Source organism: Cryptomeria japonica, chromosome 2 (assembly GCF_030272615.1).
Source record: "Cryptomeria japonica chromosome 2, Sugi_1.0, whole genome shotgun sequence".
Classification (NCBI taxonomy): domain Eukaryota; kingdom Viridiplantae; phylum Streptophyta; class Pinopsida; order Cupressales; family Cupressaceae; genus Cryptomeria; species Cryptomeria japonica.
Window position 1 is genome coordinate 360,590,771 of NC_081406.1, and position 15,268 is coordinate 360,606,038.

Consider the following 15,268-nt stretch of genomic DNA (forward strand, 5'->3'; position numbering starts at 1 on the left):
CTTCCACCTTTTCATTCAAAAAGTTGTACTTGATAGATATGTGCTTTGTCTTAGAATGAAATACCAGATTCTCTGATATACCAATAGCAGTAGAGTTATCACAATGAATAACTACCAGTCCATCACAATCCACTTTTATATCCTTCAACATTTGCTTCATCCATAAAACTTGTGTACAATTAGTAGCAGCAACAACATACTCAGCTTCAACAATAGATAAAGAAGTACATGATTTTTTCTTGCTGATCCATGAAACCGACTTCTTTCAAAGAAAGAAAGCTCCATCGAAAGTACTTTTTTGGTCAACAACATCTCCAACCCAATCAGCATTTGTATATGCACATAAAGTAGAGTTATCATCCTTATGGTACCACAAACCATATTCTGATGTACCTTGTAAGTATCAAAAAATATTTTTCACTACACTCTCATGATTTTCTCTAGGATCACTCTAAAATCATGATACAATACAAACTACATTCATTATGTTAGGCCTAGTCTGAGTCAAATAAAGCAGACCTCCAATCATGGATTTGTATCTTGTAGGATTTACCAGTGCAGAAACATCTTTCCTTGTCAATTTCTCACTTGTAACCATAGTACTTACCAGTTTAGAATCTCCCATACCCAAAAATATTCAACAATTTCTTAGCATACTAAGTTTGACAGATGAAAATACCTTTTCCAGTTTGAGTAATCTACAAACCTAAGAAAAATTTCATCTCTCCAATCATAGACATCTCAAACACATTCTTCATATTGTTAGAAAATTCCATGCATAACTTATCTTCACCTCCAAAAATAATGTCATCAACAAATACTTCAATAATCAGTATATCATCATCGGTTATTTTATAATATAAATTATTGTCAGCATTACCCTTAGTAAAACCAAGCTTCAAAATATATTATCCAACCTTGCATACCAAGCTCTAGGTGCTTGTTTCAATCGATATAAAGCTGTCCTTAACCTACAAACCATGTTTGTATCATCTGATAGTGAAAAACCATCATGTTTCTCAATATAAACTTCCTCATCAACATCCCCATTCAAAAATGCATACTTAACATCCATCTAATAAACTTTGTAGCTTTTATGAGTAGCATAGGCAAGAAATAATCTTATAGCTTCAATCCTAGCTACCAGTGCAAAAGTCTCTCCTTAACCAATTCCTTCCTTCTGAGAATATCCTTTACAAACCAATGTAGCCTTATTCCTTACAACTTGACCATCCTCATTCAATTTATTTCTAAAAATCCATTTAGTTGCAATAACATTCTTATTTTTAGGTAGGGGAACCAAAGTCCATGTGTTATTTTTCTCAATCTGATCTAATTTTTCTTCCATAGCTTTCAACCAATATTCATCTTTACATGCCTCAATTATAGATACCGGTTCAACTTGTGAAATTAAACATACCTCATTTGTTGTCAGTCTTCTTCTTGTCATTACTCCAATGTTCTTATCCCCAATGATCTGATCTTCTGAATGATTCAATCTCACATACCTAGGAGTCTTCTAACTCTCTGTTCCTCTTCCTGGTTCTTCAGTTACTGTAGAATTTTCTGATATTGCAAGAGTAACTTGTTCAACAATTTATTTCAGTAAAGGTGCTACCAGTTTAGATATAGTTTTTGGCAATTCACACTCAATTGGTTGGTTTCACTATGTTGTCATTGATGGCAACATGGTATTTTGTTTCGGCTTCATGTTTTGGTTCATTTGTGTACCAACAAGAACTTCACAGATACTACACCAGCACCGGTAGGACAAAAGGATTTCTTTGGTAATCGGCAATGAAGGCTGACATGGTTTAGTAAAAGGTTTTTGGTATTGGAGGCCAACATCTATTGGATCTGACATCGGCAACTGGTTTTAATATTTATGCATTTATGTTATTTGGCCGACATGTAATTTGATATTGTATATATCTTTGTAAGCCGACATAAGGCATGATAAATTGTATAGGGTATATAAATCAGTTTGATAGATCATTTTGATACAGACATGCGACATGAGCTTATGGATATGCGAATGTAATATGATGCAAAATATATCAGTAAATTCATGTATGTGAGGAAATTCATGTAAGGGCTATTCCAGTAAAGGATTTAGGGTTACAGACCGAAACAGACAAATCTTAGCAATTCAACACTTATCTGGATTGTAGTCTTGATTTATATGTAGTCAGTGAGGCTCCTTTTTTGATTGAGCAGTGTGCTCTAGGTTGTAAGCCTTCCTGCAAGTGTAGGCCCCTTTCCAATTTTGTAATATCTCTTCATATGGCTAGTGGATTGATATTGTGGGTCACAAATCCCACTATGGTTTTTCCTCTTTGAGGTTTTCCATGTATAATTTTGTGTGTTATGGTTCTCATTTATGTGATTGGCTTATTGGTTGCTTTACTTCTTTCAATTTTGTATGTAGCGGTATACCAGTTGGTGTATGCATGTTTTAATAAGGTTAAAATTGTGCATTCCGGTATAACACTGATTCACTCCCTCTCTTAGTTTTATTGGATTCCAACAATTGGTATTAGAGCCTTATGCCTTGGAGGAAGTTTAACAGCTCGAGGAAGATCCTGACTTTGAAATCCATGGATATGGCTTTGGAGAAGAAACTTGAGATGACACTTGAAGATTATGATGTTGAAAGGTTGAAGAACTTAAAGCTACAAGATGAATTGAATTCTGCTAAGGAATTCATTCTTGTCCTACAAAAGAGGCTATCATCTGTTCAAGCTAGGAGGAAGGAACTTTGGCAAAGTCAGGATGATGAAGAGAAAGATGCACTTAAGGAACAATGTCATAAATTGAGTCAGGAGAACATGTTTATGAAAAATGAAATGCAAGTTATAACTATGAGGATGTCTAAGGAGATTGAGGACCGGAAGAAAAAGGAAGAAAATTTTGTTGTATCCTTGAAGAAAAAATTGGAAGAATGTGGTAGGTTGGTTCATGAGAATGATATGTTGAGAACTGATTTAGTATAATCCCAGAGTAATGAACAAGAACTTGAGAGACAAATGATAATTTTGAGAGAAGATCTAACTACTCCAAGTGAGTATAAAGAAAAATTCAAGATTATCTCAGCACAACTAGATGAGTTATTGAAGAGACAAAGGCAGATTGGAGATTCTAGTGGACTTGGATTTGAGCAAGGACAGAGTTTTGGTACTGCTAATGAAGATCAAAACTATAAGGCACCGATAAGGAAATTTAATGCTTATAAATTCAATGGTAGATGTGTAGTTTGCAATATATTTGGTCACATGGCTAGGCAATGTAGAAACAGAGCAAATCAGAACCTTGATTCTACTCTTGGCAAATGTTCTAAATGCAATAAGTATGGCCATAAGACAAAAGATTGCAGAATGAATGTTAAATGCTATGCAAGTGGAAAATTTGGACATATGGCTAATCAATGCAGGTCAAGCAATTTCACTAATTTTAGCAAATAAATTCAAAGGAACAATGTTACATGTTATGCATGTAATGAGGTTGGACATATTGCTAAATTCTGTAGAAGCAAAAATCCACCAGTTGGTAATGGGGGATCAAAAGAGAAGGTTAGTGAAATTTGGCAAGACCATACTCAGAGTTGGGTTAGGAAGACTGAAGAACAGTCATCAGATGGAAATGCACTGGTTACTTATCCAATAGAAGAGGTTGCTCTTGTACCAATAGGTAGCTCATCCGTTAACTGAGGCAGATGCCTTAAGGGTAGGAAAAATTCATGAATATGATGCATGTACCCCAAGAAGAGGTTCTGGAAGAGGTTCCAGACATTGGAGATGATTATCCAGCATGGATATGTTCTGTGTGAGATTCAGTATGTTTCACCGGTAGTCATTTAAGTCAATGGAAGATTAGGTTTTTCATGGAGGTTAAAAGGTCGAATTCACTTCATTATTGATCACCTTGCATTCAGAGTGATTCCAGAGAGATTAAGAGCGAATAAGAGCAATCAAGGCATTATAGAGCAATCAGATTTCTTCTTGAGTGATTTCACCGATGTCTGGAAGAATTTATTGAAGGTTTTCATCGAGAGCGATCAAAAGGTATTTATCTTTAAATATGGAAGCGAGATCATCATCTATTCCTATTTTTGGTTGCAAACCTGACTATAGTAGAGGTTAAGGACCGCCCCCAGCTAGTTTTCAAGTGGTATCCACAAGTGGCTACCCTGGAAGATTCAGTTGGAGAATTTTCCCATATTCCCAAGGGAGTTGTCTATGTAGAAGATGTTAGGGCATATATTCACTGTCACATTGAGAAATTGGGAACTTCTTAAATTAAGGGCATGTATATGAGTGAGGTGATGGGAGAATCTGGAAAGATCAAATAGGCATACAAACACATTGAAGACTTAGGGTTTACCGACATTTTGGACATTCTGGAATTTGAAGATGAGATAATTAAACATGTTTTGAGCAGAGTACATGGGGAATTTATATGGTTAGACAGACCTTACATGATCACCAAGGAAGTCATCTGGGAAATCACTGGTTTACCATCAGTTGGGCAACATCTATATAAGAAGGTTTTGAATGATTTCATGAACAAAATCACTGGCATGACATCTAATAGAAGATCTATGAGAGTGAGCACTATTACCGACATAGACACCAGATTCAATAGTATGATCATAAGGTATAAGGTAACTCATTCAAACTGACTGAATTCTATTTCTAGTTCATGCATTTTAGTTGCATACGAAATGATGAGAGAAAATATAAAATTGGATCTATCCAGTTGGATGCTAGATAAGTGGTTAATAAACCTAGGAAAGATTAAGGGAGATAAGAAGGGTACATTTTGGTATGGCAACTTGATAGTTTTCTTAATGTTATATTACATGAATGATACACCCAGTTTTGGTAATAGGCAATGAGCATTTGACATCCCCATAGGGAGACAATTGAAATAGTCAATTGATGCTTTAGGAAGTCAAACAGATGATAAGGTATGGGGATGTTTCAAGGTATTCCAAAAATCTATGAAGTCTAGGGTAAGGGTACCCGAGCATACTGTATAAAAATATTCAATTGACATATGCTTCATGGTGATGAAGGATGAAACACTTATGGAAGCGGTTAAGCCCCAAAATATTTGGATTGAGGAAATGGGATATCAGATGGATGCACAGATTCTTGATGCCTATGCAAAAATGTTGATTGATGCACCTATTGATGAGGTAAAGAAACCTTGTGGTACTGCACAATAGAAAATACATGAGGTTGAAATAGAGGTCAACCAGAAGAACAAAGAGAAGCAGAAAAGAAAAGGAAACAAATTTGTTGAGAAGGTCTCATGAGACATTAAGGCATTAATTGATGCTGTCCTGGAGAAAGGCAGGAAGAGGAAGAATCCAAAAGTACACATTGAGCTTGTTACTACAGAGTTTGAATCTGAGGATGATACACCATTGGCATATGTGTAGAGTATGATGACATGATGATATTGTGTGTTGTCATTGATGTCAATATGATGAAGAGTGAACCGGTATATTGAAGTAAGCACTTGCAAGAGAACCGGTATATGTGAAAAAGTGAAGCGGTATGGCTGTCCAAGTGAACCGGCATGTTGAAACGTGAACTAGTATATGTGAAAAAGTGAAGCGATATGTTTGTCCAAGTGAACCAGTATGTTGGAATTTGAACCTGTATATGGAATGTTTTGTATCAAGGTTTCATATGGTATGACTACCGGTTGGTAGTCTTAGCTTCAGTGTTTCTGGTTGAAGTGCCTGTGTGATTCAAATGATGACATCGCGTGATGAGTTAGCATTATAACAAAGAATAGATTGTGTTGCCACGTTAGCCTTGTGCGCATGAAGGATCTTGCATGAAGGAGATTGATCCTATCTACCTCGGGAATGTGTGAAGTCTCTATAAATGATAGAGATCGTGTGCTAGGTTATCAGCCTTCAAGAAGTGGTGAAGAACAAATGATGGAGAACATCTTGAGATTTCTTTAAGACTAATGCAATATGATCAACGGTTAGGGTTGAACCAACTGAATTGCTTAACCTAAATGTTTAGGGTTTAGGGTTTATGCTACCGACCTATCTATTTCCTATGAGGTTGATGTTATTTTACATGTTGAGGTTGTTGGAAAATGTTGTGTGTGTATCTAAGTGCAAAGATACATGATTCTTACTAGACCAGATATGAGAATAGATACCTGCAAAGTGTGAGTACAGAAGGAAGAAATTGAAGCGGATCTGCATTGGTATTGAGTGTTGCTACCAGATCATTGTAATACCTGTTGACCTCTAACCAATTCAACAATTGGAAAATCCCTTAATAGGGTAGCTTTAACCGGCTTGCTGTAAATCCTTTAATAAGCTGACTCAAAATCATTGAGCTCTAAAAATACTCTAACAAGGTAACCTTTAACAGGGTTTAACCCTTAACCAGGTGATCCCTAGCAGGATCAGTTCCTAAAAGGAACCTATTGTAAATTCTTTAACTAGACTAGGCTCCTAATAGAGCGAACTTCAAGAGGGTTCAAAGAATAGCTTGTGGGTATTCATCCCCACCGTGGTTTTTGCCAGTTGGGTTTCCACATGAAAAATATGTGTGTTATGTGTGATGCCTTTCATATGATGCTTTGTTATTCTCTGTTAAGTGGTAAAGCATGTTGAACCTGTAAGTCTTTACATTTCTGCTATAGTATTACTATTGTATGCATATGGTTGAAGTGGAAATGAGATGTTAGATTATGTGGAAAGCTGAGTTACCGATTTATGTCTTTCACTGTGTTTAACTGGTAGTAATCTGGTTCAGACCAGTGTTATTGCTTTCCAGTCAAAGTGCAGGGTTCTCAATCAAACCAATTCATGGAAAAGTGTTTTTATCAATACTGGTTCACCCCCCCTCTCAGTAACGGTTTGGTACTAACTGTTCATCATTTATTCATCAGGTTGTAATGAAGAAAATAGAGGAAACAAAGGTTGAAGCTAAAAAGAAACCGATTAGGAAGGTTACATTCAAAATACCAGCACAAAAGTAAGCACCAAAGGTAACCACTTAAGCTACATCTGATACTGCAAAGAGGAAGAAGAAGAATGATATTGATACTACTATTCAATCTTGTAATGTAAACATCATTTCGCCTAAAACTTATGCAGAGTTAGTAGATGAAATCACTAAGGATGGCATGTTAAATAATGCACAGTTCTACTATGATCATTTAGAAGAGGATGAACCAAGAGAGGTAGAGGAAGCAGACTTATTATACTTGGATATTTATAAGAAAGCCTTAATAGAAATTGAAAATCAAATACCAGCTAAGTTGTATAATATGTTAGATGCTAGAAGACTGTCAGCTATGCAAGAAGATAAGCATATCCAAATTCAAGAGTTATTATCTATTGGTGTTACTGTTGCTCCAAATGAAATGGAAAAGACACTTGAGGTGGTAGATAGAAAAGTCTTTAATAGAAAATATAGGATAACTAGTCTGATGCTAGGAAGGGTAAATGAAATAATAAAGGAGACTCAAACAACATGGGTTAAGTTCCTTGGAGAGAACATAGGATTCTTTACTTCACTGGAAATCAAGACAGACACTGTAGACACCCCGGTTGAAGGAAAAGGAAAGGGGATTATGGTTACTTCACCCTCAGTTTTGAAAAACATTAAGGTAGTGGAAAAATATTGAGATACCCCTCGATTGATACAAATGTACAGACAAATATTGATACAAATGTACAGCCAAATATTGAGATACCGGTTAACACAAAGAGTGAAAAAGTAAATGATGTACAGGATAATAATATTGAGGATAACAGTCATCTAGATACAAATGTATAGGTTGAGGTTATAGTTCCCACAGAGGAACTGATAGTTACAGAGACTGCACCAAGTGGTGAAGCCACCTGTGCAAGTGAGGAAGTTATAAAGGATAAATCTTTAAAAGGAGAAGAAAGGGGAATTTGGCAAGGAACCGATAGTTGGTACATTATTATTTTCAATTGACACCTCACAGGTCGAAAAGAAAAACATAATAGAGATGAGTTCTATTGAACTCATGATGATGGCAACACAAAAACCAATGAAGGAGGGATCTATAGATAAAGGGATTATTGATCAGTCAATCACTATTTTACACAGACTATTCCTAGAGTGCAAGATTGACAATGATGCGAGTCCATCCAGAAAGCTTAAGATAATTACAGAGCATATTTTAAATGATTTTCAATCCTTATAGTAGATTTCAAACTGACAAGCATTGGAGAGGTTCACTCAGGTGAAGAGAGTTGCATTTGATCAGGTAATTGAATCAGAGAAGAAAAAGATTGATGAGAAGCTGAAACTGATAGAAAATTCTTTGAAGCAGTGTATAAATATTTATAGGGTATGTTGTAACACTGATATACTTACAAAAATGTGGATAAGAAGATAAAAGAACTTCAAGAGAAAATTCCAAATATAGCTAATTCTTTTGACGGATTGATTTCATTGACTACATCCATTGATGGTCAAATTTTGATTTTTGAAAACCAAATTTCTATTCTTGAGAAGGAAAGAGAAAAAATTATAAGAAGGGCCAGAAGTTTGAGAGGCTTGGTGAGTCCCCGGTTGGATTCACTTAGTGTATATAAGAAAGAGTGTATGTATATAGTGGCAAAGCCCACACTGGAAGAGGTAAATGAGAAAGAGTCATTTGCACATATACTAAATAGACTTGTATCCATTTCTGACACTTTCAAAATAGGCTGCGATACCTATCTTGAGCTACTGGAGAAGGCCTATCCAGAAATTTTGAAATTTGTTAAGCTCTGGTAAGATATTTTGGGATATTCATTGAATAGTTTTTTGAAACTTTGACATTCCTTTTTAGAATTTTGTATGGAATTGATGTCAAAGGGGGAGTGATATATATGTGGAAAATAGAAGGAGTTGTAAACATTAGGGGGAGATATGGAGTTATGGAGATGTGGAGATGTGGATTATTTTGCATTAATGAATATTTAGCTCAGGGGGAGCAAGTAGGATGAAACCGATAGATAGAACCTTGACCATTTTTCACATGAGTGTTTTCATCAATGCCAAAGGGGAGATTGTTGGTAATTGACACTCAATTGGTTGGTTTTACTATGTTGTCATTGATGGTAACATGGTATTTTGTTCTGGCTTCATCTTTAGGTTTAGTTGCTTACCAACATGCACTTCATAGATACTACACCGGCACTGGCACTGGCACCGGCAGGACAACATGGTTTAGTATAAGGTTATCAGTATTGAAGGCCAACATCTCTTGGATCCAACATCGACAATTGGTTTTAATATTTATGTATTTATGTTATCTATTCGACATGTAATTTGATATTGTATATATCTTTGTAAGCCGACATAAGGCATGATAAATTGTATATGGTATATAGGTCAGTTTGATAGATCATTTTGATATAGAAATGAGATAGGAAATTATGGATATGTGAATGTAATATGATGCAAAAAGAGATTATGTATGTGAGGAAATTCATGTAAGGGTTATTCCGGTAAAGGGTTTAGGGTTACAAACCAGAACAAACAAAGCTTAAACTGAAACTATATTCTGGAATAGAAGATGATATCTTAGCAGTTCAAAACTTCTCTGGATTGTAGTCTGGATTTATATGTAGTCAATGAGGCTCCTTTTGTGATTGAGCAATGTGCTCTAGGCTGTAAGCCTTCCTGAGTGTGCAAGCCCCTCATATTTTGTAATATCTCTTCATATGGCCACTGGATTGATATTGTGGGTCACAAATCCCATCGTGGTTTTTTCTCTTTGAGGTTTTCCATGTACAATTCTATGTGTTATGGTTCTCATTTATGTGAATGGCCTATTGGTTGCTTTACTTCTTTCAGTTCCGTATGTACCGGTATACCAATTGGTGTATGCATATTTTAAAAAGGCTAAAATTGTATATTATGGTATAATGCTGATTCACCCCCCCCATCTCTCAATGTTATTGGATTCCAACAATAATAATTTCCATCACTAGTTCCTTCTCATAAAATCTAATTTGACTCTATTATGCTCATCCACTTTGCCATTAGCACTTTCCACAATTCTCTGCAATCTCTTGTTATAAATCTATATGCCTTGCTTTCATTAGAATAACCAAGAAATATGCCATCATCACATCTAGGATCAAATTTTCCAATGATATCATCTCTCTTGATATAACATTTACAACCAAAGATTCTTAAATACTTAACTATAGGTGTATTGCCAAACCATAAATCATAAGGTGTCTTACCAATTTCTCCTTTGATATGTACTTTGTTGAATGTATAAACCATTGTGCTCACTACTTCTCTCCATTAGATATGAGGTAGACTGTCTTCCATCATCATTGTTCTAGCAACATCCAAGATAGTTATGTTCTTCCTTTCCACAACTCCATTCTGCTGAGGTGTCCAAGGAGCAGGAAATTGTCTTCTTATACCTTTCTTCTCACAAAAGTTATTAAACTCACCGGATGTGAATTCTCCACCATGATCTGACCTCAAACATTTAATCTTCAATTTTGTCTCAGTTTCTACTTTAGCCTTAAAGATTTTAAATTTTTTGAATGCCTCAGATTTTTCCTTTAGAAAAGTAACCCACATCATTCTACAATAATCATCAATTATTAGCATGAAATATCTATCACCTTGAAAAAATTTAACTCTAGCAAAGCCACACAAATCAGTATGAATAAGATCAAGAACATCATTAGATTTATCTTGTATACTCCTAAAAGAGGTTTTGACCTATTTACCCATTTGATATTCTTTACATATCAGATTATAGGGCTTCACAATCTTAGGTATATCTCTAACTGCCTTAGTTAAACTGATCTTCACAATGAAACCAAAATTCACATGAAACAACCTTGTATGCCATAGCCAACTCTCATCAATTTATGTAATCAAACATGTCTTCTCACCGGAATTCAAATGAAATATATTACCTTTAGTCTATGTACCGGTTGCAATCTCCAAACTAGATCTGTTAATGATTTTGCATTTTCCATCCTTGAACTGTAATTGAAATCGCTTATCCACCAATTGTCCTACACTCAAAAGATTATGCCTTAAACCTTCAATATAATAAACATTGTTAGTAATGTTATTACCATCCAATGATATAGTTCCTTTTCCTTTGATCATACATGCTTTGTCATCTCCAAATCTAACTAGACTGCCATCAAATTCTTGCAAAGATAGAAACTTCCCTTTATCTCTAGTCATATGATGTGACCAACCACTGTCAATTACCCATTCATCCTTGTCTTCAATTTTAGCAGCAAGTGCCTTCTCTTCAGGTACATTATCTTCCAGTGCCAGAACATCTTACTTGATAGCCAGGAACACCCATTCCTTTCCATTGTCAGAACCATTAGTAGAGTCGTATGTATCTTCATCATCAGAATCAGTAATACCTTCCTCATCTGCTATGTGGCATGACTTGTCTCTATTTTTCTTGTACTTATACTTGTTCTGATATCCAGGATTAGGCTTAAAATATCTTTTAACTCTTTCTTCAAATCTTGAATTCCTTTCAGGACATCTAAATGCAAAATGACCAATCTCATTACATGCAAAACATTTAAAAGGTGCTTTTCCTTCATTCTTACTTCCTACTGGTCCTTTAGATACTCTTATAGAAAATAGGGCTTCAAGTTGCTCAAACTCTTCATCTTCTCTCTTCATATCATCCAATTCCTTTACATACAAAGCTTTCCAATCTTTCTTACCGGTTGATGATGCAGATGCATGAAAAGAAGGTTCAGTCTTCATAGCTCCAGAAGGTCCAAATTCTTCAAGCTCAAAAGAAGATAGTTTCCCAACCAAGGTATCTTTTTTGACAGATGTATTACCCATTGTTCTCAACTCATTAATAGCAGTAGCCTTAATTTTGTAAGTCACTAGTAGGGCTCTGAAAAATTTAGAAATAATTTCATCTTCACTCAAAGTTTCACCACAACATTGAATTGCCATAACAATCTCATTTACCCTTTCCATTAATGCAGTAATCCTTTCATCTTCTTCCATCTTTAGGTTTTCATATCTCACCGGGTAACCATCAAGTTTAGAAATCTTCATTGTAGGTTCACCTTCATTAAGAGTCTCCAACTTATCCCATATAGCCTTTCCAGATGATTTGTCAGTTAATCCCATTATTTGTTGACTAGAAAGTGCACACAAGAGGGCTTCTCTTGCTCTACAATCATTCTCAGGTCCTTATCCAGGTTTATTTCCAGATGCCGGATTATAAGATGTGACATGATTCTGTGTGATGTCCCAAATATCCTTGCCAAGACATCTCATATCAGTCTCCATAAGAATCTTCCATACTGTGTAATTTGTTCCATCAATCATAGGAATATCTCTCTAAAAGATAGCTCCAGATGAACTGGATGAACTTGAACTGTTAGTCGCCATAGGATCTTCCTTAAGAGGTTAATCTTTCTACAGAGAGGACCAATGCTTTGATACCGATTGTTAGACAGTTCAAATAACCAGAAGACAATTGAGAGAGGGGGGTGAATCAGTTGTCATAGATTACCAGAACCTTAAGCAATTAAAACTTTAATACCGAAACCCAAAATAATAATACTAGAATGCTTAAACCAAATACTGGAATAGTAGTTAAATCAATTAAGAATAAACAATAATCATAGAATAAATACTATCCACATGACAACAAGATTTATATGTGGAAAACCCGGTAAAGGGAAAAACCACGATGGGAAGCTTACCCACAGTCAAATAATAAATCTATAGTAAGTATGTGAATTACAATTGAGGGTCCCACACTTGCAAGAAGGCCAACAACCTAGAGCACACTTCTCATCACCAAAGGAGTCTCACTGACTACATAGAAATCTAGACTACGATCCAGAGAAGTGTTTGAACTACAAAGATATCATCTCCTATGCTTGAGTATAGTTCCAGTTAAGCTCAATACCAGAGGACTAAATCCTCTTACATAAACCCAATTTGATCTCCAATGATCAACCAAATCCTCTGCCTGAATGATATTACATTATTTGCACATTGCATATCCATATCCCATACCATGATCTGATCTACAATGAGATCTTACATCATATATATACAAACCCTCGACCATAAACAATCAGGTCGGCCATAAGACAATAAACCAATTACATAATTATAAAACATGTTGGCCTTAGACCAAGCAAATAATATCCAACACATAAGATATCCCAAAAACACATCGAGAGGTCCAATCCACATGTTACACTAAGCTGGTCCATAACCTAGATCAATCGGGATCCAATATAAGTCCATATGCTAAAGAAATAATCTCCATCCACCAAGTCTCTAACATGATCATCAACAACATTCTGAAACTCCACCAGAAGTTGCACCAACACCACTTATGCATATCAGTTGGTATTATGGATGTATTGCATTGGTTTTTTCATTGATGTCAACACTTGTCAACACTTGAGATCTTTGGTTATGTTCACCGGCATGTCCAGTGACTTATGCATAGTCACCAGTATCTGGTACACCGTAAGGTTATATTGTTCACTAGGACTAAGGATGATTTGTTATCATCTGGAGATTACTTGTTTATGTCGAAGACATTATTTGGACACTTGGTTCTAGTAATTTGATTATTGGTACAATTGATTTTTCATATTTGTTGTTACCAGCAAATAGGTCTACGTTATGGACCGGCAAGCATTATCTATTCTAGATCAGTATGACACGTTATGGAGATGTTTTATTGATTGGTTATTATTGTAAATGCATTGAGATGACATCATGCATCTCATATTGATTGATTTTTAATTGATTTTATTGTAATATTCTTAATGAGTCAACCTACACAATTGGTCTTAGGTTTTAGTATATATGTAAGATCTCATTTGTGAGATTAAGTAGAAGAAGAGTGTGGAAAAGGATTGTAATAAGGTATATGCGAATATAAGAAGAGCTATACACACAGACATCATTTGAAGATTCAAGGAAGGTATGAAGAAGGCAATCAGAGCTTAACCGATACTGAATCTAGCATATGAAGATGTTATTTTGGGCAGTACATTATCATTGGATTTAACCATCCAATTGTAGTCAGTGTGACTGCCTTTTTGTGATTGAGCAGTGAGCTCTAGGCAGTTGGCCTTTCTGCATGTGTAGACCCCATTTGTACACACATACTATCTGCAATAGTATCATCTGATTGTGGGTAAGGTCTCCCACCATGGTTTTTCCCCTTATAGGGTTTCCACGTACAAATAACTATGTTATGTGTTTTGTATGTTATTTGTCTTTCTGTTTCATGCATTAAAATTTACCGGTACTATTATTAATTGTTAAACTGTCTACCAGCATTAAAGTTTGGTTTACCAGTATTATGCACTAGGTTTGGTTGAGTTATATTTGGATTGAAATTAATTGACAACTGATTCACCCCCCCTCTTAGTTGCCTTTGGGTCCTAACAATTGGTATCAAAGCCTAGTCCTATTTTTGCAGAAGTTTAACAACTTGAGGAGATCCTATGTCTACTAACTATTTCAAGAAGGATAGTCTGAAACTTGATGGAACCAACTATGGTATATGGAAGATCAGAATGGAGACTCGTCTGAATTGCATTGGAAAGGACATATGGGATGTTACAAAGAATGGCTATTTTTCTCCTACTCAAGGTCAACCTAATCCACCAACCTTTGCTAAAGATGAAGAAAATTGTTGCAAAGCAAGAGAAGAACTTTTGAGCACATTGTCAGATCAACAAATCATGGGATTATTAGACCAATCTACTGCTAAAGATATTTGGGATAAACTGGAGACATTGAATGAAGGTGATACGAGTGTCAAAATTGCAAAACTGGAATGCTTCCGGGTCAAGTATGAAAATATGAAAATGGAAGAAGATGACAGGATTTATGCTTTATGGAAAGGGTTAATGAAATTTTTTTGGGTATACAATATTATGGAGGATCCTTAAGTGAAGATGAAATTGTTTCTAAAGTTTAAAGAGCTTTTCCATTGGCATACAAAATGAAAGTAAATGTTATTAATGAATTGAGAACAATGCCTAATGCATCAGTATCTAGAGATACTTTGGTTGGAAAACTTTTAGCTTTTGAACTTGAGGAATTTGGTCCTCTTGCTACAATTAAGACAAATTTGGCTTTCAAAGCTTCATCATCTGCAGTATCATCATCATCATTTGAAAAATCTAATTGGAAAGCACTCTATGCTAAAGAACTTGAAGAAATTAGAAGAGAGAATGAAGAACTTGAAG